Below are 25,585 nucleotides of genomic sequence, written 5' to 3'. Positions count from 1 at the left end.
ATTCTCTATTCTTTTCCGATCATCTTTTGTTGGCTTCTGAAACTTTCCTGATTCTTTGGTAAAATTACTGGTAAAATCAAATTGAGAAAAAAAACATACAATTAAATTCTATTCTTAATTTGCTTGCTATGCTTTGTCTATCCTTTCCCTGAAATCCATCTTCCTCACTGGCATTTATCTTTGTCGAGAGTCATGAAATATTTTCTTAAGTATGATCCATGTTCACAAACCACGTGTTTTGTTAAACTCCTTTCCCAATCAATTTAGCCAACTCTGTGCAATGACCCTTATTTCAGTTCAGCACAGTTCTGACCTATATTTCTCGCTCTCAAAATGAATGCTAAACTCTATTATGTTCACAGATCATATAATCCCCAGACTGTGGAAACAGGCCCTTCAGCACAACAAGTCCACAATGATCCGCAGAGCATCCCACTCAGACCCATCACCCGACAACTTACCCAATCTACACATCCCTAAAAGACTATGGGCATTTTAGCATGGCCACTCTACCTAGCCTACACATCTTTGGACTGTGGGAGGAAACCCACGCAGATATAGGCAGAACATGCAAACTCCACACAATCGCCTGGGGGTAGAACTGAACCCAGGTTCCTGGCACTGAGAGTCAACAGTGCTAACCACTGAGCCACTATGCCATTATGTTATGTACACTGTTCACTAGGAGATCCTTTACTCAGATCCTTTATTAAACCTGTCTTATTAAACATTACCAGACCCAAACAGCCTGATCCCTGATAGGACCCACAACATAATGTTCTATGAAACCGCCTCAAATACACTCAATGAAACCTTCACCCTGGCTACCTCTGCCAATCTGCTTTTCCCAAAGTACACTTAGTTTAAAATAACACATGATTCAAAGTACTTTTTCTTTACATGGCCTCATTCTACGGAAAAATTTTATGCTCTTTCACTTAACTACTGTTGACATATAATAAAACTAGTCACAACAGTATATTTTGGATATTTCTTAGCTCAATCCACATAGATTTTCTAAACTAAACATCATACCACCCCCCCGCCCCAGCTCCCTTGTCTATCAAAAACCTATTTAATTCAACATTGAATGAATTCAATGACCCAGCCTCTATTGCATTCAGCAAGAGAATTCACCATGTAAGTTACTATGATTGCTTAGCCTTAAACTAGCCCCCAGCAGCAGTTTGCTTTATGAGAGGAAACATTCTACTGATTTTCAGCCTATCAAGACCCCACAGGATCTTAAACGTTTCGAAAAGATTTTGTTCTGTTTGACCCCAAAGGTCATAAGGTCAGCCCGTTCAACCTTTCTTTGTAAGTCCTTACTGCACAGAAATAAGCTATTTAACCCCACCCTACAAGAACCTCCTCCCGCTTTTCTTTACACAGTTGTTAGCACAAGCTTCTATTCCTCCCCCCCACCCCCTTATTTGCATTCCATGAAATGCAATCATACTATTTGCCTCAAACACTTGCTAACGTAGTTAGCTTCACTTCACCACAAAGGGGCTGCTCCTGTATTTCCTTGATGACTTTCATATATTTATGGTCAGGTAATGCTTAAATCAGAGGCCTTTGAGAAATACTTGAAGTGGAAGAAAATACGGGGCTATTATGGGACAGCAGATTTAACTTGGGATTACTTACGCAAAAAGCCAGCACTGCCATGGTGGGCTCATTGGCCTCCTACTGTGCAGTAAAATTGTACAGCTCTTTTTCTGATGATATGATTAGTGATTGTTGCAGCGGTGGTCTCTACATGTATTACAGTGAAGTCTACCAGAACTAATCCAGCTCCTGTCAGAGAAACAGAACTCACCATTTGAACTTTTGTTAAAGAGGGAAGCATTTGAGCTCCTTTGGAAACTTATTAGAGCAACAATGGAAGATGAAGTCTGTCAGTACGAGCTCCTAAAAATCATACATAGAACATAACAGCACAGTACAGGCCCTTCGGCCCTCGATGTTGTGCCGACCTGTCATACCGATCTCAAGCCCATCTAACCTACACTATTCCATGTACGTCCATATGCTTATCCAATGACGACTTAAATGTACCTAAAGTTGGCGAATCTACTACCGTTACAGGCAAAGCGTTCCATTCCCTTACTACTCTCTGAGTAAAGAAACTACCTCTGACATCTGTCCTATCTTTCACCCCTCAATTTAAAGCTATGCCCCCTCGTGCTCGCCGTCACCATCCTAGGAAAAAGGCTCTCCCTATCCAACCCTCTGATTATTTTATATGTCTATCAATTAAGTCACTTCTCAACCTTCTTCTAACGAAAACAGCCTCAAGTCCCTCAGCCTTTCCTCGTAAGACCTTCCCTCCAGACCAGGCAACATCCTAGTAAATCTCCTCTGCACCCTTTCCAAAGCTTCCACATCCTTCTTATAATGCGGTGACCAGAACTGTAAACAATACTCCAAGTGCAGCCTCACCAGACTTTTGTACAGCTTCACCATAACCTCTTGGTTCCGGAACTCGATCCCTCTATAAATAAAAGCTAAAATACTGTATGCCTTCTTAACAGCCCAATCAAAACAAAACATTTCTTAAATCATTAAATCAACATTAAGTACAACATTTTACTAAAGAAATGCATAGAAATACTGATTTTAATTCTAGCACAAACAATAAATGGTGTAGACCATTTGGTCCCTGGAGCTCATTCACCTTTTCATTCAGATCACAGCTGATCTACTAATTTTAGTCTTGAATGTACTCAATTGAGTGTCTACTGATCTCTGGAACTAAACAATAATATTCCTTCAAATTAACAAAAATATTTTACATTCAGTATTCAGCATAAGGAGTTAATAGAGTGCAATTTTAAAAAAGAATTACGAATGCCACATACAAACAGTAACTACTGAAAACAGACAGCAGATTAAACAAGACAATAACCAGCGGCCGTATCATTTTGTCTAGATAAAAAGATCCCAAGGATTAAAAAGGATCTACTCAATTACCTGGGTCAGAATTCACCCACTCACTGGGCCATCAACTTTCCCTGGAACTGCTACAAGATTAATGAACATGATTCATTTCCTAGTTGCTTATTTATTCAGAAGTTGAATATTTCTGTAAAGAGAGAGAAGTATGTGGTTCAGTCTTTTCCTCTTTCACTCATTAGACAAACATTTCAAACAAATAATCTATCCTCTAAGTGACACTGTAAAACCCTTGAAAAAGGTTACACACTTACAAGACTTAACTGGGTTTCTAACAGAGTTGTGTCTTCACAATTACTGTTAAACCTGCTCACTTTCTTTAGTGAAGCTAAGTTATAATATCAAATTTCTTCCTCATGATAAAAATTATTTTTCTCCAAAGTTCTTCATCTTTACCCAATCATAATAATTGATCTCATCATCTGAAGACATCCTTCATTATCATTTAAGTGCTATTACGATCCTGGATGGCTGTGAGAACACTATAACATGACTGGCTGATAACCTGTGTTTCACATCTTCACTGCTACCTGGAAATTCCCTTGACTTGGTGCCAGATTTGAGCCGATATTGGAAGAGAGGAAATCCACATCACAGACCAAATGAGCTGCCTTCTTCAAAAGTTAGTGACTTTACTGTTGAATGCAGAACTCAGGCCAACATGGACTTCCATTTGCATATTTTGTATCCTTGTTAGCTGATAAACTTCTCCGATTTTTGTAAAAGCTGCTTTTGTTCACTTCCCAACTATGAGGGGATATACATATTCCCAGAATTTGTCTACATTTCAGGCAGTTTTTTCCAAAATGAATTCCCAGTTATCAAATTATGCCAATAGATTATCAAATTAACATTCAACCATCATCATACAGCACAGAAACAAGCCATTCAGATCAAAAGGTCCTTGTCATTTTTTATACTCCACACCAGCCTCTGACCATCCTTTTTCTCTTAAGTTTATCCACATCTCCTGTATTCCTCTCTCGCTCAGACATTTATTCAGATTCTCCTCAACCACAGGTCCACTATTTACTGTAGCTACTTTCTGTGGTAACAAGTCACACCCTCACTCTGGTTAAAGAAGTTTATCCTGAATTTCACACTGGGTTTTTTTTTAGTACCTATCCTATATTCATGACCAGAAAAAAATGGAGCCTCCATCAAAGCGGAGACAGCCACACATGTATTCTTTTATAAGCACGTATGCAATATAAAAAAAAATTAAGTTTCAATCACATCTTCCCCCTTTCAAGGGCAGAGAGGCACAGCCTGTCTAGCTTTTCCCTCAGGTATGTCATTTTTGATATCATGCTATCCATAAATGCACATCAGTGCTACAACCTTTTAAAATTATATGGAGACCCAAGTTGCTCACAACATCTGTGGTCTAACCGCAGTTCCAGACTACCTTATGCTAGTTCTCTAGTTTTCAATTCTATTTCTGTACAGATTTCAATGAGTTGTCCATCTGAATCTTAGGCCCTTTTGTGTCTGTACTTCCCTTTAAGGTACATAGCTCCCAGGGAGTATACGGACTCCATACATCCTACAAAAACGTACCACTTCACATGCATCTGTAATTCAGATTAACGATATGATCCAGTCGAAGTATCATCTGCAGAGAATTAGGTTAATTGTGTTTAAAATGGTTTCTACCTCTACCTTAGTCAGTAATCAATTCCCAGAAGTTAAAAATTAATCAAGTGAACTATTTTAAATACTTGTGTGGATGGTGTCCTGGGTGACCAAATTCTAATCATAATTTCCATTCTTTTGAAATGATACTCATTTGTTTATCTCACTTTTCCAACTACATAGTTTGAAAAGAAACAAAGATGAATGCGTTCCCATTTGCCTCTCTCACTCTTTAGGTTCTTAAGAGTGAAAGTAGAGGCAAGAAACTTGAACAAAATATTTTTGATTTGAGCAGAGTATTTGGATCAACTAGCAAACAAGATTTTAATACAAGTAACTAGTTTGTCCCAGATCAGAACTGGCTGACTGTTTTAAAAAAAAAGAAAAATTACGACGATAATGGTACTAGATTTTACACATTATCAACCACTGCCAAGAGCACATTAAACCTTTCCACCACTGAAAATTAATTTTCAGACATGTTTAGCCTTTGTGCTGGGGAGAATAAAGGCTCCAAATTGTCTGAGCAACAATGGGCAAAAACTGCTATTTTATGGCAAATGGGGTTTTATTTGCACAAGAATCTATCATTGTTAAGAGGCCTGAGCACTGGGTCGGGGGGGGGGGGGGGGGGGGGGGGGGGGGGAAGAGAAGAGAAGAGCGCGTGCGCGAGGGGGCGCATAGTTAGAGAGAGCAAAGGTGAGGGTGAGACACACACGTAGATTGTTATTTTTGCTTTCTGATGCTGCGAACCATAGATACTTTTAATCAAATCAATCAGCAGGGAGGACCCAAACCCAGAACTTCTGGTCCCGAGGTCAGGACATTATTACTGTGCCACAAAAGCCCTTCCAGACCTGTTTGCTGGTGCTGGTTTAAAAAGTGTTGAGAAGCTCACCGTTTCAATCTCGGAAACATGCATCACGTAAAAAGATCCAGGAAGGGGGTGAGATAAGATGCAGTGTCCTAAATTTAGTTTAAATTCATACAGCAAAATAAAATCTAGAGAAAAGCCTAAAATTCTCGCTCATCAACAGAATCAAACACTAGAGAATCATCATCCATTATTTACAAAATACAGCGAATAACTCATTTCCTGACAGATGGGGCGATTTTTAAAAAGCTTTTGTCTAGTAGGTGCTGCTTGGAAGGCTGGCAAAAGCTAATACAATAATAATTCTTAAAAGGAGATATTGTAAAAAAAATAAGGAGGAAACATTTTCAAGGCCATGGGGAAAGGGAGGGGAGGGGTAGTAGGGCTAACTGGAGAAGGGACACAGGCACAATGGAGTGACTGTTCAGTTTCAGTGTTTTGCAATTCAATAAATTTATTTCCATTAATTATCAAAATCCAGGACAAAAAAAAAGGAGAAAATAATCAATCAGTCAAAGCAACTTGCATCCTCATAATACAATAGGAGTTTTGTAACAAAGCTAACCTGCACCTGAAATCTTCTGCTCCATCCTTACATAGAGTCCTGTGTATATATCAACATACCATCTATGGGATGTTGTCAAGAATTTATAATCAAATTTCCCATGGATTGTTTCAGCACATGACAGCGTTAGAGATGACATTAAACAAGCATTAGCCTAGGTTTCTGGTTTGTTAGACTACTAACAAACACCATGCCCCATTCCCAACTAAATATGCAACATTCACCTGGCTGTGTGCAGACGTAACGTCCAAAAACCGTGCATTACCTTTACTAGGCACCTGAACCATTTGACTGCCACGTTGACCACCAGTATAGCGTGGTAGCAGTCTGCAGTAGCCACAGCTTACTTTGACAGCACCTCACAGACGGGCTATTAACTCAATTGCTTGAGAAAGACAAAACAAAGCAATAAAGATAACATCATCATCCACTCCCCCGAAGTCACACCTCATCCTAGATTGGGTGAATGCAGTCATTCTTTTATTGTTGTTACTTCATCAGAATTCTGGAAACCCCAGGCTAACACTGTCTTGGAGCACCTCCAATCATTACCTGCAGCAGTTCAAGGAGAATGCCTATCATCTCCACGTAGCTAAGATGGCCCATAAAGTAGCTTTTCTAGTATCACTCAATTATTTTTAAAAGTTTGTTCTTAATATCTTTTGTTTGAATGTTTTCCATTGTATCTCCTTACCCTGTCCACCATGCTATTCCATCCTCCCATAAATTATCTGGCCTAGTTCTCTATTTGGTTCACTGTAATATGTTAATTTCTAGTCAAACACCATAACCTCAATAGTTCCCTTTCTTTTTCTATTTTTATTTCAAGCCCTGATCATCTTTGCATCTTACGTGTTCACCTACCCTTAAATTGATTCCTTGTTCTGGAAAATGAAATTGTGCAAGATTTACCAGTGCCTACATTTCCTTATCGAATGAACAACAGATTGATCCACCTAACAGGAAATAGTTGCAATAAATAGTTTGTTTCCAAGTTGGTAATCTGCAACCAGTGGATCTTCATAGACAAATCTTCACTACTTATCATAGATGGGTTAAGTGAACGAATAAATGTTTGGTGGATGAAAGCACAATGTTGGAAAATGCAGGTTGTCCACTCTGGGCAGATGAAAAGAAATGCAGATCATTCAAAAGGAGACACATTGCAAAATGTTCTGGTATACGTAGATCTGAATGCCTTTGTGTCGACGAACCAAAGAGGTACAGAAAATCAAACAGATGCAATCTGATTGTCGGGCTTTAATGCAAGGGTGCAGGGTGTGTGGTGGGGGCCATGAAATGTAAATGTATAGAAGTCTTACTACAACATGAACAGCATTGGTAAGACCACACCTAAAGGGGCATGTGTGTGTTTACATTGGAGGTAGTTCAGGGAAGATCTACTAACTCAACTCCTAAGATAAAGTGTTGTCTTCTGAGGACTGTTCAAAAGGGTCGAACCTGTACCTGGGAGTTTAGAAGGAGGAGATGATCTTACTGAAATATACAATGCTAAGGGGCTTGACAGGGTAGACATTGAGACAGCGTTTCTCCCGGTGGGAAGTCTAAAACTAGGGAGCAGTTTAAAAATAGTGGTCTTTAGGAAAGGAGAAAGTAACTCTCAGATGTATTCTATACTTTTTGGAATTTATTTCCACCCAGTGAGCAGCAAAGACAGCACTAGACAGATCTGTGATTGACAAGGCCGTCTCAGGTTAGGAGAGGAAAGGCAGGAAAATGGAGTTAAGGCCACATCAAGATCAGCCACGATCTTATTGACTGATTAAGCATGCGATGGCCTAATTCTGCTGCTATTTCTTAATGATCAAAAAATTTGTACACATTGCGAAATAATTCCTTCTCTGACAATTCTCAGTCTAGTCTAATTTTTGACTATTTACAGTCAATTGCTATCGCACTTCAGTTATTTCTGCATTCTTCTTCCATTTATTTATACCAAGTCAAGCATTGAGACCAAAATGCTGTTTTATGAGGCCTGTTTTGTCAGCACACTGGTGTACAGCTATGATATGTGGACTATATACAGCAATCAAAGAAAGATCAATAAATTTTGCTTTTGCTGTTGCAGTGAATTCCAGACAATGTAGAAGGACAAAATCATGAATGATTTTGGCACTGAGGCGACAGTGCTAACCCGAGCCACTGTGCTGCCCCAATTTCATGACTGCATCATTCCTCTCAAAGGCAACTTTTTTAAAAAAAAGTGTGTTGGCACTCATCAAGCAGAGGTGAGCTCGCCAGCTCAGCATATTTTATGGCAGTGAGGTAACTGGAACCAGAAGAACATGCAGGTTGCCCAAAACTTTGCTTCAAGACTGCTTACAAGTGTGGTATGAAGGCCCCAAAACATCAATTCTTGTAACTGACAGGCACTGGCCCTTAACAGAAGGAAGTGTGACATCACTCGTGCATCAACATGCACTAATATGATAATTAGTAACTCCAGCAGCTAGGTAACACCAACCACAACACTAACAGATAACCACTTCATTTTGGGGAGGCAATAGGCTAAAGGTGCTATCATTAGATTATTAATCCAGAGACGCAGATAAACGTTTGGGTCCCTTGGTTCAAATCCCACGATGGCAGAATTCAGTAAAATAAAATATCTGGAATTGAGAGTCTAATGACCATGAAACCATTGTCAAAATGTTGCAAAAATTGATCTGGTTCACTAATGAGCTTTAGGGAAGGAAACCACCATGTGACTCCAGACCCACAGCAATGTGTTTGACTTTTTATTGCCCTCTGGGTAATAAATGCTGATTTAGCCAGTGACACACACAATGAATGAGTTTTAAGAAAAATGCCACCTGTAACAAAACTGCCTCTCGCAGAAAGTGCACTTTTGCTGATGACTTAAGTGTTCAATCTGCAGCTACCCTACTTCCAAGAGGCTGGATTTGCTGTATCTGAAATGATGCAGATAATTATCTCCCTATCTCAGTTTTATTCTCCTACCAATTTTTGGTAACAATAAACTGCCAATAAATATTTTGTTTCTCCATTCTCAGTTGTAATGAAGTCCCGCATTTCAGTTTAAATCCTGAGCCTTACGTTCTGCAACTGAATTTCATCCTTCAGGTTTCTTCCTATTATGTCCTTCCCCAGTCTTTTGGTCCAGAAATGTTTAATTCCCAGTTCTACCCTCGCCGAAGTCACAACATTTAAATGTTTTGGATTCGGGAAATAACAGTGAGGATCACAGTTATTATGGACTAAATTGGACAGTTAACATTCCAGCATCTGCATAAGTGCTCTGAGAAGTAGAGATTGAAAACTGCAGTCCGAGTTGTCCTGCTTCTCCAGAAAATGACCTTCATGATATGTCAATAAGAGACTCTCTCTTGAGACACATGGAAGAGCATCAACTTGTGTTATCACTGGGCATGTGAGATACCATTCTGAAATCTGCATCTTTCATACACCCAAGTTTAAAATTTTCTCAGCTTCAAATAACACATTCAGTTTTTTAATCATATGAATTCTGGTCTGGGACTATTGTTCAACTGCTTAGTCTAAAGTATTCTACCATCTCCCATTCTCAGAGGCTTTGCTTTTATTTAGGACTTCTGCAGAATGCCCCAAGTTGAAACAAAAACGTGCTGCCCCCTCCCCAAGCTTAAAAAAACAGGTAGATACATTTCTACAGAAACTTTGATGCACAACTGTTTACCTTGTTTGGTCAAACTCTCCTAATGTACAAAAAACACCATGTTAGTTCTGAAGGTTACTTCTCTCTCAAATTGCTTTGAAAGAAATCACCATGGCTGTAGACACACAAATTAAATCAAACCCTTCAGACACAAGAAGAAATTGCCACTAATTTAAGATTCCGATATTCAAGCACAAAATTAAGTTATATTAAAACATACATAAAATTTCACAACCTACAGGACAGTACTTTTCCATCAAACACAACAAAAAGACAGTTGGCAGGGTGAAAGTCTCAATTACTCGGAGACTGAAAATACACTTGGACAATGTGGAGTCTTGTTCATTCTGTTTCTCTTAACTCCATCTTTCTTCCTTCTCCAATTTGTTTTCTGCATAAAATTTAGTTAATTTCCTGGTTTAGACTCTGCAAGGTTTACAAAACACTTCAGAGTTAATATTGCTCGGAAGGCTTAAGTTTTGAAGGACTGTGGAAGAACTGATTCAGTTCAAATTTTGCAGAAACCTTTTCTTTAAAGGGGGTCACTGAAATGTCAAAATAAACATTAGAGTTTTTTGTTTAAATACAGTGCTTTCTACTTACAGGCTGACAATAACTGTCTGCTTTGCTCTAGACCCTGGTGGGGCTGTTTGAACAGTGACTGGTTTGGACAGGTTCTTGCAATTACCTGGTTTTCAGTTAGGCTACTAGATACCTACAAGGAAGGACTTTCCAGCAGATTTGTTCCATTTCTGAAAAGAACTCTTGTTGAGTTCTGGGTGACGCCTATTTGTTCTTCTGAGAGATCAATATCGGAACATCTCAACACTGTACTTCTTCAAATACATAAAAACAGAGGTGTCATGGTATAGTCAGATCTCTTAGAGAATGAGGTTACGAAATAATACTGGGGCACCTGGAAATGGCAGAGGAATGGAACAAATACTTTGCATCAGTCTTCATGGCAGAAGACACTAATGGAATTCCAAAGTACAAAACAGAGAAAGGGAAGAGGAAATAACAATGATTGTCACTGGAGAAACAATACTAGAGAAACTAAATGAGGCTAAAGACCAATATATTATTTGGACCTGATATAATGCATCCTAGGATATTTAAGGAAGTTGATACAGAGACAAATGGATGTAATGACAGCAATTTTATGAGAATTCTTAAATCCTCTGGAATGTTTCCAAAATGTAACAACTATCAATGTCATATTTTTATTCAAAACGAAGAGTCGATATCAGGTAATCACAGGCCAGCTACCTTAACATCAGTTATTGGGAAAATATACAACTGTATAATAAAGGACATAACAGCACAGCATTTGGAAATATAGAACACAAATCAGATTCAGATTCAACATGCCTTCATGAAGTAGAAACATTACCTGACAAATTTAGTAGAATTCTACAAAGTAACAAACAAGATAAAGAGGAACCAGTGGATACAATATGTTTGTATTTCCAGAAGGCTTTTGCTAAGGTGCTACATGCTACTTAATACATCATTAGCCTATGGTGTTGAGGATAGTATTTTATCATGTATAGAATATTAGCTTCTATTAGTTAGCAGAGATAAAAGCAAAAAGCTATGCATTGCTGAAAAACGAAAGAAAGAGTGTTGGGAAAAATCAGGAGGTCCTGCAGCATTTGTTAAAAAAGAACATATTTTGAGTCTAAAGAGATAATGGAAACTCTGCCAATGTGGTATACTGTATCCGCTGTACCCATTATGGCTTCCTCTACATTGGGGAAGCCAAGTGGAGGCTTGGGGACCGCTTTGCAGAACACCTATGCTCGGTTCGCAATGAACAACTGCACCTCCCAGTCGCAAACCATTTCAACTCCCCCTCCCATTCCTTAGACGACATGTCCATCCTGGGCCTCCTGCAGTGTGATAATGAAGCCACCCGTAGATTACAGGAACAGCAAGTCATATTCTGCTTGGGAACCCCTGCAGCCCAATGGTATCAATGTGGATTTCACAAGCTTCAAAATCTCCCCTTCCCCTACTGCATCCCAAAACCAGCCCAGCTCATCCCTGCCTCCCTAACCTGTTCTTCCTCCCACCTATCCTCTCCTCCCACCTCAAGCTACACCTCCATTTCCTACCTACTAACCTCATCCCGCCCCTTGTCCTGTCTGTCCTCCCGGGGCTGACTATCCCCTCCCTACCTATACTCTCCTCTATCCATCTTTGGTCTGCCACCCCTCTCTCCCTATTTATTTCAGAACCCTCTCCCCATCCCCCTTTTCTGATGAAGGGTCTAGGCCTGAAACGTCAGCTTTTGTGCTCCTAAGATGCTGCTTGGTCCGCTGTGTGCGTCCAGCTCCACACTTTGTTATCTATCTTTTGAGTCTAGTCTGACCTTCTTTCAGAACTCAAAGCTAACTGAAGATGACTATAAGGGGTGGGTTGGCGGGGGGGTGTATTTTCAGGGTGGCAACTTGTAACTGTTAGACAGCCATACAGATCCAAGTAACTGGAGTAACTATTTACAATTTATATTAACTACTTGGATGAGGGAAGTGAATTTACTGTAGCCAAATTTATAGGTGAGTCACAGCATGCAAAGGGCTACAAATAGGTTAAGATGGTGGCAAAAGCATGGCAGATGGAAGCTCATGTGGGAAAATGTGAAGTTATGTACTTTGACAGGAAGACTAGAGGAGCAGTATTATTTAAGTACAGAAAAACTGCAGAAAAATATGGAATAGAAGAATTTGGATGTCCTTGCCCTTGGATCACAAAAGACTGGCACACAAATTCAGCAAATAATAAGGAAGGCAAATGGAACATTGGCCTTAATTTCAAAGAGAATAGGGTATAAATTTAGTGAGGGTTTGGCTATAACTATCCAAGGTAATAGTCAGAACACAACTGGAAAACTGAACAATTTTGCTGCTCTTACCTAAGGAAATTCTCTTGTAACCTTCTGGGTACTGTAAAAAAAAAAGTCATTGGCATCACAGCATCAAGCAGAGTGACTATGATATCAAAGTGTAAACTCATTTTGCCATACAAGGGTAAATTATAGACAGCATTGTTTTGCGGGTCAGACAGCAAACAAAACAATTCACTGAGCATCCATGCATTATGCGCCAAATGTTCAACTCACCAATTTGTATCGGTATAGATGTCATTGGGAGCACGGCCAGAATGCTGTTTATTTGTGCATGGAAGCAAATCTGTGTGCGCCAAATTGTACTCACTTCTAAATAATTTTAACAAGTTTAGTAATACAAATTTTAAACAATCTGGACAGTCTTCCACACAAAAAGTAAGTTCTAACTGAACATTATAATCATTCAAATGGATTATGGCAATTTGAGAAATTATGCAGAAAAATGGATGGAATCACAGAATACAATACTCAAAATGCAGGTAGGAATTCAGAAAATTCCATGAGATTGAAACAAAAATGTAATTAGCCGATTAGAAAATGCAGTCCAAAACACATTGGAGTGCACCAATAGCAATACTAACAGCTAATGTAAGGTAGTCAAACACGGCTCATTTAGACCCAATAAAAATGGCATGTATGGGACCCACTCTCTGCAAACAAAGGCATTACGTTGAAGCCTTGCACTTTCTCAGAATTACCTGGGAGATTGGAAAAGACAGCTCCTGGCTGCTTTTCCCACAGTAATACCTCCGACAAACAGAATTAAACTACCAGCCACTCTGCAGGCTTTTCTCGTGTAGTGTAATTTATTCTGAACATTGATATTTGGCAACCTTGAGTTTGTCCTAACGAGTGCAAAATGAAAAACTTTGAACAATATTATGTTTGATTTAACCCGTACAATATATTCTTTATTGTGAGCTACAACACCCAATTTGCTCAATTTGAACCACAGTAACCAGATTTAGTAAAATTTCAGCTACTCTTATCTGGCACCCAGCGACCATATCGCAGGGCTGGAGTTACTGGCTGGTACAATAGCCACGCACATAATATTGGGTCAGTGACGAATGAAGGCAGAATTTGTACAGCCTTTCTTGTAAAGAAGTAGATTTCAAAGCGTCTCTAATTAATTAGTTACAATTGGCAAACCAGTGTTCACTTCACTCGGAGAACAATGTTTTTGGTTAACTGTGTAATCTGTAGTCGAGGAGAAGTTTTGAACAAGCGTAAAAGGTTGCAATTAGCCAACTACAGTACGTATGGTAAATAAGCTTTAGTTCAACAATGACAATGTTACTTGCAATACAAAAATGTGGTCATTGGGCCTGACCCAATACTTCCTCTGACAGTTCATTCCACATACACATTACCTTCCGCATGAAAAGGCTGCCCCTCGAGGTCCCTTTTATATCTTTCCCCTTTCACTTTAAACTTATGCCCTCTACGAGGTTGTAGACTTGCTCACCGAGCCAGCGTTTTTGATTGCAGATGTTTCGTCAGCCCGCTAGGTTTCAATGTCAGTGCACCTCCAGTGAAGTGTTGGTGTTCTGTCCCACTTGTTATCTTTTATGCCTCAGTTTGCTGGGATGGTTGGCATTACGTCTAGTTCTGTTTTTCAGTGGTTTGCATATTGGGCCCACCTCAATGTGTTTGTTGTTAGAGTTCTGGTTGGAATGCCAGGCCTCCAGGAATTCCCTGGCATGTCTCTGTTTGGCTTGTGCCACTATGGATATATTGTTCCATTCAAATTAATGTCCTCCTTTGTCAGTGTGTATTGAGACCAGTGAGATTTGTCATGTCTCTTGGTGGCTAATTGGTATTCATCTATCCTTATTGTCAGTTTTCTTCCAGTTTGGCTGACATAAATGCATGGTATTTTGTATATTACATTAGTTTTATTGGTTGTGGGTATGGGATCCTTGACGTTCATCAGTAGCTGTCATAGGGTGGTTGTTGGTTTGTGGGCTATCCTGATACCTAGGAGGTCTGAATGGTCTTGTAGTCATCCGTGTACAGTAGGGTGACTAATGTGGCTGGCCATGCTATATCATCTTGTTGCGGTCTGTCACAGGGGTAATGACAGATTGTACTTTTAGGGTATCCATTCCTTTTAAGAACTTTGTGCAATTCCAGATTGCTACAGGGTGTTGTGGCTCATTTGAATAACATCCTAATGCAAGTCCGCTTATGGGTGTTAGGGTGGTTGCTGCAGTAATCAAGTATTTGGTCCGTAAGTGTGGTCTTTATGTATACACTACAGTCTGGAGTTCCGCATTGTTCTTACATTCTACTGTTAATGTCTAAGAAGGGTAGTCGATTATTATTTTCTTCTTCTTTTGTGAATTTTATTCCAGGTGAGGATGTTGATTGTATGTTAGTGGGTTCCTTCTAGTCTTGTGCATTGGATAGTCATGAAAGCATCATCTACATAGTGGACCCAGAATCTGGGTTGAAAAGTGGCGAGTGCTGTTCATTCTAACCTTTGTGTTACCGCTTCTGCGATCAGTCCTGATATGGGGACCCCATTAGTGTTCTGCTGATTTGTTTGAAAATACGGTTGTTGAAGGTGAAGTGGGTTGTGAGGCACAGATCCAGCAGTTTCATAGTGCTGCCCCTGTTGACGCTGTTGGTGTCGTAGGGTGCCTGTCTTCCTGATTTGTCCAGCAGTGTGGGAATTGTCTCTTTGGCTAGGTCGATGTTTAAGCATGTAATTAGTGCTGTTACATCAAAAGATATCATAATATTGTCCTCCTTTATTCTGGTGTCCTTGATGTTGAGGAATTCTTGGCAGGACTGGGTAGTGTTATCAACTAAGCATTTCAATTTACGGTGCAGTTCTTTGGCTAGTCTGTGCGCTGGTGTGCCTGAAAGTGAGACAGTGGGTCTGACGGAGGCCCCGGCTTGGGTACCTTGGGAGAGTTGCAGGTAGATGGAGTAGTGAAGGAGGAGTTTGGTATACTTACCTTTATTGGTCAGCGCATTAAGTGTAGGAGTTGGGAGGTCATGTTGCAGCTGTGCAGGACATTGGTTGGGCCACTATTGGAATACTGCTTGCAACTCTGCTCTCCACTGCTACAGGAAAGATGCTGTGAAACTTGAAAGGGTTCAGAAAAGATTTACAACGATGTTGCCAGGGTTGGAGGGTTTTAACTACAGGGAGAGACTGAATCGGCTGGGACTACATTCCTGGAGATTTGCAGGCTGAAAAGGTGGCCTTGTAGAGACAAGACTTTTCTCCCTAACCACCTACAGAGAACTTCAAAGAAACTCTACATTCCAACATTAACTTTTTTTGATTTTCCGTTGAATTTACTGACTGATTTACCCTTACTTGAAACTCAAACTATTTCTACAAAGTACTAACATCATTACATTATTATGGTGGTGCAGGTAAGCAATGTCAAAACACACTGTCACAAAAAGGAGTAAAATAAATTGCCATTTTCAGTGAATGATAAATGTTCTGTTAAACTGGTCACCAGTTTCAATTTCTATCGCACTGTTGACGCAGACACTGTCCCTTCCCCGGTGTATCTGCCGTTGGGATCCACATCAATGCATTGGTTACTTCTAGGTGTAACTATTCCAACGCACTCCAGGTTAGGCTCCCACACTCTATCCTCTGCAAACTTCATGTCATCAGATCCATTTTGAAATTCCACAAACTCTTATTCACCAATCATCCTTCTGCTCACTGACCTACACTGACTCCCAGTTAAGCAACTAATCTATTTTAAAATTCCCGCCTTGAGTTCTTAAGTCCCTGAAGCCTCAGCTATCCCTTGTCCCTCCAGCCCCATTCACCCAACACTGGCTTTGCCGAGCATTGAATTTAATCATTTCACCACTGGGGCCATGCCTTCAAGTGCCTGCATGCAATGCTCTAATTCCCTCTCGCTTTGCTGTCTCTCCTCTTTTAGGGCTCTCCTTTATCCTATCTCTTTGACCAGCTTTTGGTCACCTGTGATAAAATCTTATATTGCCAGATGTTAAATGGTGTTCTACAATGCTCCTGCAAGGCTCTCTGGTCCATTTTATTGAATGAAAAGTGTCTTCCATATAAGCCGACTTTGTAAATATAAACTTGAGTGACAATGAACAATCAGTGCTGTTGGATAATTTGAGTTGAGAGTTCATGGCTTGTTTCTAACTATACTTAAATCACTTTCTTTTTACACTATTCCTATTGGCTCCCTTCTCTGCTTTCCCCTGCATCCAGCAAATTTAAGTGACATTCCTTATCCTTCGATCTATTTCCTTTTGTAAAGCCCAAGATACTTTCTGCAATATCACAGCTATCTTGGGTTGGGTGTAATCATAGTTGGGAAGAGGTTGCCTTGAAAATCAAAACTAGGGAACATAAATACAACACAGTCACTAACAAGACAAATAGGAAAACCAGAAGGAATTTCTCTACCCCAAGAATGGCCAGAAAGCAGAAACTGCAAGCACAAGGAGAACGTGAGGTTGGATACCTACAGGTTAAATACATTGAAGGTAAGCCACAATCATGATGAAGGAAGGAATAGAAAGATATGCCGTGTGAAATGACGAAGGGTGGGAGAAAGCTCTGGGGATGCAGAAACTCCAAGTTGGATCAATTCCTCCAAACAGCCTACATATTTTAATGGAAATGCTGCAATATCCACCCACATATAAGTCTACGAGCAGTTGGAAAAAGGGAGGTCTGGAAACACTTAGACACCACTGAACCACAAAGTGTGCCCATCATATTCTGGAGCTCAGGACACAAAGGGTCTGAGTGAAGTTGAGTAAAACACAATAACAGAACCATCATCAGTATTATGTGCAGAGCACGGCAAAGCAGTAAACTGGAACCTTCTAAATGTGGGGAAATTATTTCAAAAAATCACAATCAGGCTCAAACAATTCAAAGTTCAGAAATGTAAAAATAAATCTTACACCACCATTGCACATTCCTCAATCTCAGAACATCCCAAAGGGTTTTATTTTTGGTGGGTTGGATAAAAGATAGAAGTTGGAAGTGGTTGGAGAGAAGGAGAAACAAGCATTGCACCAGCAAGCCCTTCACTGACCAGGTAGGAGAAGGTAGAAAATATGTTTTGTGTCAGCTTCAGTTCAATGGACAATACTTTCACCTTATGATTCAGAAGGTTATGGGTTCAAGTCCCATTCCAGGGCTTGAACATAATAATCTAAACCAAAATTCCAACACAGCTGAGGAAATGCAGCACTATAAAAATGCAATGTTTTGGAGGCCTTGTCTGGCCTTTCAAGTAGATGTAGAAAATTGAATGTTATTACTTGAAAATGAACAAGGGAACTTTCTCAAAAACATAATTATTAACCAAATTAAACTAAAAATAAGATTATGTAGTATATATCAGATAGCTGTCTGTGGAATTTTACAGTCTGCATATTGAATGCAGGTTTCCTATAACAGTGTTTTTAGTTCAAGAAGTTCTTCATTACTCCAAAAGTACTTTAGAACAGTGAATGTTAATGAAAAAGGCCATAGAAATGCAAGACTTTTTTTGATACATAAAACTAACAGCTACAAGCAGCAGCAACGACAATGGTGATTACAAAGAGCAAGAAAGCATTTTCTTCACTTATATGAACAAAGAATGCTCAGCAGCCTGTAAAGATGCTGTAGAAAATAAAACTTACTAGTTTCTGTGATATATCACATTACAATACAATAATGTCATCTTCTACTATTGATTTTGCAGTATCACTAACACTCCATGAGTCAGAATTTGTGCTATTGATGTTTAAGGGTTTTGTAAGGTCACGGGGAATCTGAACACTCAAACAGTGACCAGCTATCATACTGTCTTAACTGACTTGCTAGCATCATACTCTAAACTAGATTTAGTTTTATTCCACACAGCCTTATGCACAGTTAGTCTCTTGTTCCCAGGCATAAGTCTTTTTAGAGATTAGGTAAGAAAATCTCCAGTACATGTCACCATTTGCAACAGATATATCACCAAGATGTTTAGGAATCTGTGTTAGAATGAATTCAATAACAAGACAACTTCAGCTCATTTTAAAAGGTTTACATGAATAATTCCAATTCAAGTGCCAGAGATACCAACAGTGACCCATAAAATGAGTCAGGAGTCAATGCCCAAATTTTGTGGTGGCAAAGACAGCAAAACTGTTAGCATTTGCTACTGTTACTCCAGTTACATTGATGTAACATTCAGAAGTCCGTATATGTGCAGAGAAACATGGAGGTAGAGAAAAACCGAAGAACTGTGGATGCTGTAAATTGGGAACAAAAACAGAAGTTGCTGGAAAAGCTCAGCAGGTCTGGCAGCATCTGTGAAGAAAAAAAAAATCTGATTAACATTTTGGGTCTGGTGACCCTTCCTCAGTACAGGTAGAGAAGTTTCTGTCAATAATTTAGCACTCCTGCGGAGGGCTTACTCCGGAGAGTGATTAGTAGACAGGGTGAAGGTTTCTATTTTATACTGTGAACTCCTGCTGTAAAAATACTTGAACAAAGTTACATCTTACTTAATAAGCAAGAATTGTTTAAATTGCATAAATCTTATACCTGAAGCAAAGATGGTCTGAAAATATCAACTTATATTTGTGTAATGTTAAATATGAAAATAGCACTGTTAAAATAAGGAAATTGAAAATGCAGCCTAACTCAATAATTTATATTACTTTCTGAAAATCTAAAAGCAAAAGGATAACGTCTACTTTTAATTTCCTGGTTTACTATTTCTAAGAATTCTTCAATGCAATTGTCTGCTTATCCCACTTGATGGCACCATGGCAGATGCATGTTTGAAGACATCCTTGACTCAATGCCAGATTCAAACTAATGCCAAGAAGGAAAGCCTGGCACAGAGATTACCAGAACTTTGTGGGAAGAGGCCAATAGTGAATTCCATTGCTTTACCAATGACTGCAGGAAAAGAAAAGAAACGATTGCTCACGAGAAACATCTATACTGCAGTTGCCTTGAAGGCTCCAGGAGGTAAGCATGGGCCATAAAGGCAAACCTTTCCAATATTGAATTAATCAAATCAATGTCAGAAGCATTATTTCTCAAGTGGTCTCTGCCATTCTGAGAATTACGACTTAGAGCATTCTGATCACAAGAACATATGAAATAGGAGCAAAAGTAGGCCGGCCACTCCCTTGACCCTCCTCTGCCATTTAAAAAGATCGTGGCTGATATATTTGGGTTTCAAATTCCACATTCTCACTGGCCTCTGAAAACCTTAGATTACCCCCAACTAACAACAACTTATCTATCGGTGTCTTAAAAACATTCAATGACCCCTCTTCCACCACCTCATGCAGCAGTGAATTCCAAAATCTCTCAGCCCTTAATGAAAAGGATTCTCATCTCCATCTGAAAAAGGGTAGTGTCCCCAAGTTCTGGGTTCACCCATGAGAGGAAACATCCTTTGCAGTGTCACCTTATATGCTCCAATCAAGTTACTTCTTACTACTTCTCAACTCCAGTGGAAAAAAGGCTGGTAGGTCTAACTTTTCCTCATAAAGGCAAAGGTTTCGTTCCAGATATCAGTGTAGTAAACCTCTTTGAATGCCTCCAATACGTTTATTTCCTTCTTTAAGTAAGGACACTAAAATTGTACACAATTTTTGAGATATAGTTTTATCAAATAACCTGTACAAGTGAAGTATAACATTCTAACTTTTATGTTCAATTTCTCTCATTATAAGGATTACCATCCAAATAGCTGTCTTAATGTGCTAGACTTCCGTAAGAACATTGTGGCTCATGCAGAGAACAGGAATTCTTCTGTCCCTTGGAATTCTTCAGTTGTTCTCCATTTAAGTAACACTCTGCTTCTTAAGCCTTCCTGCCAAAGCAAATAACTTCACAATTTTCCACATTTTAATCCACATGGAGAATAAAGAGGATTACATTGTCACCTGGCAGATTTTGCCAACTTACTGAATATATCTATATTTGGCTGTAACTTCCTTCTGTTTTCTGAACAACAAACATTCCTACCTACTTTAGCATAATTTGCAAATTCAGCCACCATGTCCCTACTCCCCTTATCCAAGTCATCAATGCAAATTGCAAAACGTTGAAACCCCAGGATAGAACCCTATGCAATTCCACTCATCACGATCTGTCAAACACCCGTTTAGGTTTGTGTCAATCTTCTTACCATTCTGATATTTTACCCCCTACCATGAACTTTTATTTTTTGCTATAGTCTTTGATGTGGCACCTTATCAAAGGTCTGCTCGAAATCAAAGTAGGGCTCCTTTACCTTATGGGCTTACCTTCTCACAATCTATCTTTAGGCACCCCTTAATCAACATAATTCTTTTGAAAGAATAACTTCAATAAATTGGTTAAACATTATTTCCCTTTGAAAGAAAACAAGTTGACTCTTCCCAATCACTTCTGCGTTTTTGCAAGTGTGTTGCTACAATCTCCTGAACAATCAATTATAGAACGTTCCCCATGAGAGAGGTTAACTGGCTTAAAATTTCCTGTTTTCTTGAATAGAGGGGTGTCATGTGGAAGGAGACAGGCCTGATATTATAGGTCTGGCCATATATTCAGGTCTGAGGTCAACTCACAACCATCTGACTCGGATGCATCTGTGCTATTTACTAAACAGTGGTTGACAACGGCTATATAAGAAATAACTATAGCAGACACAAAGCAGACAAGGGAACAAAGTAGCTCAAGTGGCAGCATTGCTCACTATCATGCTCAACTGAAATCTCAGCAACAATCTGTACTTCTGCACTCCTGACCAATGTCCCACGTTCTATCCTATTGCAGACTTGATGTCATCCAAAACTCTACTGCTTGTAACCCAATTCTTACTACAGCCCATTTGGCAATCACCTGTTCTTGCTGATCTACACTGACCTTGGCTTTCTGTTAAGCATCAATCCATTTTACAAATTTTACTTGCAAATTTTGCACGGCCTCATCTCCCTATCTTAGTGATTTCTTACAGCTGCATAATTCTCCCAGTCATTAGTGCTCATTTAATCCCGGTAAACCGGTGCATCCAGGTTTCATTGCTCCATCGTTGATAGCTTTGTCTTTGAATGCCCAAGGCATAAGCTCTGAAATGCTCTTCCTTTACCTCTCTTCCCTTAAAGTGCTCCTTAAAACCTATAGCTAAGCTTTTGGCAATCAAAGATTTTTCATGTAACCCAAGGTGTAATTTGGATCATTGCACATTGAATTATGTGAAAGGTGCCATTTCACTGGAAACTGCAGAAATTGTTGTGTTCTTGACAATTGAAAGTTACACTTTGGATCATAGTTTTAAGTGGCAGATATTATTGAAAACTGAAACCAATATCGAACCAAACATCGTTGTTTTGTAAAGAGTTACCATAACATCCATTATAATCATCTGTTACATCTTGCAGGTTGGGTCAACATGTCACGATTTTGATGCAGAATCCAAAAAAATTTTAAAAATATACATTTTTGATTTTGGAAATTTGATCATTAAGGCAAACAACTTATGCAGTTTTATAGATATTTAACTTTCCTCTTTTTACAAGGATCAGCAACACAAACTTGTGTCAAAATATTCACTGCAAAATAAAAGTGGAATGAACCCAGAAATATAGAATGTATAGGCAGTAAAATTTAAACAAACATGATTAAGTCATTGTTGAACTCTGTACAAACTGTACATTCAATTTCTCTGAGAGTTTTCCAAAGACAAACTGTTCCAATCATTGACCACGGGTATGGTGCCAGAAGATTGGAAAGAGGCAAATGTCATTCCCATGTTCAAAAAAGGAAACAGGGATAACCCCAGAAATTACAGGCCAGTTAGTCCTACGTCAGTGTTGGGCAAATTATTGGAAAGGGCTCTGACAGACAGGTTTTACGATCAATTGAAAAGGCACAGTTTGATTCATGATAGTCAGCATGGATTTGTCAGGGGTCGATCATGCCTCACAAACCTTACTGAATTCTTTGAAGAGGTGACCAAACACGTGGATGAAGGTGGAGCAGTGGATGTGGTATATAGGGATTTAAGTAAGGCATTTGAGAAGGTTCCCCATTGCAGGCTCATGCAGAAGGTAAGGAGGCATAGGATAGAGGGAAATGTGGCAAATTGGATCAGAATTGGCTGACCCTTAGAAGACAAAGGGTGGTAGTGGACGGAAAATATTCAACATGGTGCTCAGTTATGAGTGGTGTACCACAAGGATCTGTTCTGTGTCCTCTTCTATTTGTGATTTTTGTAAATGACTTGGATGAAGGAGTGGAAAGGTGGATTAACAAGTTCACGGATGATAAGAAAGTGGGTCACGTTGTGGACAGTGCAGAGGGCTGTTCTAGGTTACAAAGGGATATTGGTAGAATGCAGAGCTGGGCTGAGAAGCGGCAGATGGAGTTTAACCCCGAGAAGTGAGATGCGATTCATTTTGGAAGGACAAACTTGAAAGCAGAATATAGCGTTAACGGAAAGATTCTTGGCAGTGTGGAGGAGCAAAGGGATCTTGGGGTTCATGCTCCAAGTTCTCGGAGGGCTGCCACCCAGGTGGATAGAGTTGTTAAGAAGGCATATGGTGTGTTAGCTTTTAATAATAGAGGGATTGAGTTCAGGAGCTGGGAAGTTATGCTCCAGTTAAACAAAACCCTGGTTCGGCCACATCTGGAGTAACGTGTCCAGTTCTGGTCACCTCATTACAGGAAAGATGTGGAAGCGTTGGAAAAGGTACAGAGGAGATTTACCAGGATGTTGCCTGGAATGGAGGGAAGGTCTTAAATGAGGAAAGGTCGAGAGAGCAAGAGCTTTTCACTTTAGACAGACGAAGGATGAGAGAGGACTTGGAGGTGTACAACATGATCAAAGGTATAGATAGAATAGACAGGCAGAGACTTTTTCCTAGGGTGGAGATTGCTTTTACGAGGGGACATAGTTTTAAAAGTGAAAGGAGGCAGATATTGGGGAGACGTCAGAGGTAGGTTCTTTACTCAGAGTGGCGGGGCAAGGAATGCATTGCCAGTGAGGGTAGTGGAGTTGGCCTCATTTGGGGCATTTAAAGTGGCTATTAGATAGGCATATGTATGATAGTATAAAAAGTATCGGTGGAGGTTAGATAGACCTTAAGTTTAGGGTAAAAGTTTGGCACAACATTGTGGGCCGAAGGGCCTGTCCTGTGCTGTACTGTTCACTGTCACCTCTCAATCTCGTATCCTCGTGTAAAAGGTTGCAACCTATCAAACCCCTCCTTATAACTTAATCTTTCCATTTTTGGCAACACCTTGGTAAATCTCTTCTGAATCATCTCCAGCTTAATAATATCCTTCCAATAACAGGGTGATCAGAACTGGGCATAGTATTCCAGAAGAGGCATCACCAATGTCCTGTAAAACCTTAACATGTGTTGATGATAATATTGGCATGACACCCTAACGGCAATCAAGAACAAATTACTGAACTGACGAAAACTTTATTTTGCTGGTCGTACTTTAAAACAAAATTTGAGAATGTTATATTTGTTAAATGATGTATAACTGGGTTTTTTAAACTTCATAATTATAGCTGAACAGCCTCGAATGGCACTAGAAAAGGTAATTTTATATTTCTGAATGTCAAATCTCTGACTTAAGAAAAGTGAACTTCTTAAGCTTTCTAGGTCTATTATATTCAACTTCTATTATTCCATTTATAAATCCCAAGAGACTATTGGGAATTTTTATTCCACTCTGGTGCTTTTCAATTAAAATGAAGGATAATCAGTGCGTTTTACTTCAGGTATGCAGTCTGAGGGAATGCTTCAACAAAACTAACTGCTAAACCGTTCTCAATAAGAGATCCACTTGACTTGACACCAGGTTTAAACTGATGTTGAACAAGGGGATGGCCATTTGCCAGAGATCACTGAATCTTTACTACAGACCACGAAATCTGGGCCACAGTTTTCTAACAATCTGATGCTCTGAGAATATTAACTTTGAGGCATGTTTTTGTCTTACATAGTGCTGGAAAAGTGATCACATCAAAATTGAAACACTACTTGTGTGACACAATTTTTAAAAGCAGAATTGTGACAAAATAGGAAAGCAATGTTGTGGTTAGCTACAGGGGATGACTTTCATAGCTTAACCATAAAGATTCACCACAAGAATATTGGCAAAAATGCAGAAGGCTTTGTGAATAATGCTCCTCATGCAAAACATGTCTAGACACTACTAACTGTACAAGTTTTTCTTAAAAATAAAAAGGTTATTGCTTAAATGATTTTAAAAAAGTGTGTGAAAGCAAATTCAAAGCACCTCAAAACAAAAATAGTGCACATTTTCAGTGCCAGCGTAGTCAGAATGTACAGTCAACAATAGGAACATCATTTTAAGTTTAATAACTTTCCTTTGATTTTGTACTTAAGCATCCCAGTGACTTGTTATTGCAGGAGAAAACATGCACTTTTACAATGAAGAATAAACAACAGTGGTATGGGGAATGGGGCATGGTGGGGGGATGGTTTAGCAGTGACAGATAGGGGCTTGCATTTTTACTACAAGCCCACCACACCTCAAACTTTTCCCACTCCCTGCCTACTAAGCTTCCCCAACCTGGCGACCTTCTCCGATCCATCTCCCTTCCCAGCGCCCCAAATCAAGCTATCTTCTGAGGTAACAAGGCATACAGCTGGATCTACACAGCAGGCCAGGCAGCATGAGAGGAGCAGGAAAGCTGGCGTTTCGGGTCTGGACCCTTCTTCAGAAATGGGGGAGGGGAAGGGGCCTCTGAAATAAAGAGAGGTGGGGGGGGGCGCGATGATGGAAGGTGAATAAAGGAGCAGATAGGTGGAGAGAAGACGGACAGGTCAAGGAGGTGAGGACGGAGCCAGTAAAGGGGGAGTTGAAGTGGTTCACGACTGGGAAATGCAGTCGTTTGCCATGAACAGAGCATAGGTGTTCCACAAAGAGGTCTCCAAGCCTCCACTTGGTTTCCCCGATGTACAGGAAGCTACATC

General features: G+C 39.7%; 1 protein-coding gene across 7 annotated transcripts in view; it reads right to left on the bottom strand.

The window, feature by feature from the left end:
- The window catches only part of LOC125451944 (zinc fingers and homeoboxes protein 2-like), a 92,195-nt gene that overhangs the window by 26,518 nt on the left and 40,092 nt on the right, over positions 1–25,585 (bottom strand). For 2 of the 7 annotated variants that reach the window (XM_048529720.2, XM_048529719.2), the window contains 2 exons: positions 12,626–12,656; positions 2,977–3,088 (listed from right to left, as the gene is read on the bottom strand). The exons of 2 other annotated variants lie outside the window; for them this stretch is intronic. The gene's annotated coding sequence lies outside the window, so the exon portion shown is untranslated. The remainder of the gene's footprint in view (positions 1–2,976; positions 3,089–12,625; positions 12,657–25,585) is intronic. 3 more of the 7 variants (XM_048529718.2, XM_059645944.1, XM_048529721.2) reach the window with 2 other exon arrangements.

Source organism: Stegostoma tigrinum, chromosome 5 (genome assembly GCF_030684315.1).
Source record: "Stegostoma tigrinum isolate sSteTig4 chromosome 5, sSteTig4.hap1, whole genome shotgun sequence".
NCBI classification, from domain to species: Eukaryota; Metazoa; Chordata; class Chondrichthyes; order Orectolobiformes; family Stegostomatidae; genus Stegostoma; species Stegostoma tigrinum.
The sequence above is the reverse complement of the archived record's forward strand: the minus strand, read 5'-3'. Positions and strand labels throughout refer to the sequence as shown.